The sequence below is a fragment of the Eubalaena glacialis genome, chromosome 9 (assembly GCF_028564815.1).
Source record: "Eubalaena glacialis isolate mEubGla1 chromosome 9, mEubGla1.1.hap2.+ XY, whole genome shotgun sequence".
In the NCBI taxonomy this organism is placed as follows: Eukaryota; Metazoa; Chordata; class Mammalia; order Artiodactyla; family Balaenidae; genus Eubalaena; species Eubalaena glacialis.
In genome coordinates this window covers 23,230,068-23,231,777 of record NC_083724.1, presented here as the reverse complement: position 1 = coordinate 23,231,777, position 1,710 = coordinate 23,230,068, and positions in this window count along the sequence as shown.

The window sequence follows — 1,710 nt, the reverse complement described above, 5'->3', positions numbered from 1 at the left end:
TACCCATTAACAGAGAGTCTACCTAAATTCATAATAAGGTCATAGACACCCCAAAACACAACAACAGACGTGGTCCTGCCCACCAGAAAGACAAGATCCAGCCTCATTCACCAGAACACAGGCACTAGTCCCCTCCACCAGGAAGCCTACACAACCCACTGAACCACTTAGCCACTGGGGGCAGACACCAAAAACAACAGTAACTACAAACCTGCAGCCTGAGAAAAGGAGACCCCACACACAGTAAGTTAAGCAAAATGAGAAGACAGAGAAACACACAGCAGATGAAGGAGCAAGGCAAAAACCCACCAGACCAAACAAATGAAGAGGAAATAGGCAGTCTACCTGAAAAAGAATTCAGAGAAATGATAGTAAAGATGATCCAAAATCTTGGAAATAGAATGGAGAAAATACAAGAAACGTTTAACAAGGACCTAGAAAAACTAAAGAGCAAACAAACAATGATGAACAACACAATAAATGAAATTAAAATTTCTCTAGAAGGAATCAATAGCAGAATAACTGAGGCAGAAAAATGGATAAGTGACCTGGAAGATAAAATAGTGGAAATAACTACTGCAGAGCAGAATAAAGAAAAAAGAATGAAAAGAATTGAGGACAGTCTCAGAGACCTCTGGGACAACATTAAACACACCAACATTCGAATTATAGGGGTCCCAGAAGAAGAAGAGAAAAACAAAGGGAGTGAGAAAATATTTGAAGAGATTATAGTTGAAAACTTCCCTAATATGGGAAAGGAAATAGTCAATCAAGTCCAGGAAGCACAGAGAGTCCCATACAGGATAAATCCAAGGAGAAACATGCCAAGACACATATTAATCAAACTGTCAAAAATTAAATACAAAGAAAAAATATTAAAAGCAGCAAGGGAAAAGCAACAAATAACATACAAGGGAATCCCCATAAGATTAACAGCGGATCTTTCAGCAGAAACTCTGCAGAAGAGAGTAGCAGACATATTTAAAGTGACAAAAGGAAAAAACCTACAACCAAGATTACTCTAGCCAGCAAGGATATCATTCAGATTCAACAGAGAAATTAAAACCTTTACAGACAAGCAAAAGCTGAGAGAATTCAGGACCACCAAACCAGCTTTACAACAAATGCTAAAGGAACTTCTCTAGGCAGGAAACACAAGAGAAGGAAAAGACATACAATAACAAACCCAAAACAATTAAGAAAATCGTAATAGGAACATACATATCGATAATTACCTTAAATGTAAATGGATTAAATGCTCCAATCAAAAGACACAGACTGGCTGAATGGATACAAAATCAAGACCCGTATATATGCTGTCTACAAGAGACCCACTTCAGACCTAGGGACACATACAGACTGAACATGAGGGGATGGAAAAAGATATTCCATGCAAATGGAAATCAAAAGAAAGCTGGAGTAGCAATTCTCACATCAGACAAAATAGACTTTAAAATAAAGGCTATTACAAGAGACAAAGAAGGACATTACATAATGATAAGGGATCAATCCAAGAAGAAGATATAACAATTGTAAATATTTATGCACCCAACATAGGAGCACCTCAATACATAAGGCACATGTTAACAGCCGTAAAATGGGAAATTGACAGTAAGACAATCATAGTAGGGGACTTTAACACCCCACTTTCACCAATGGACAGATCATCCAAAATGAAAATAAATAAGGAAACACAAGCTTTAAATAATG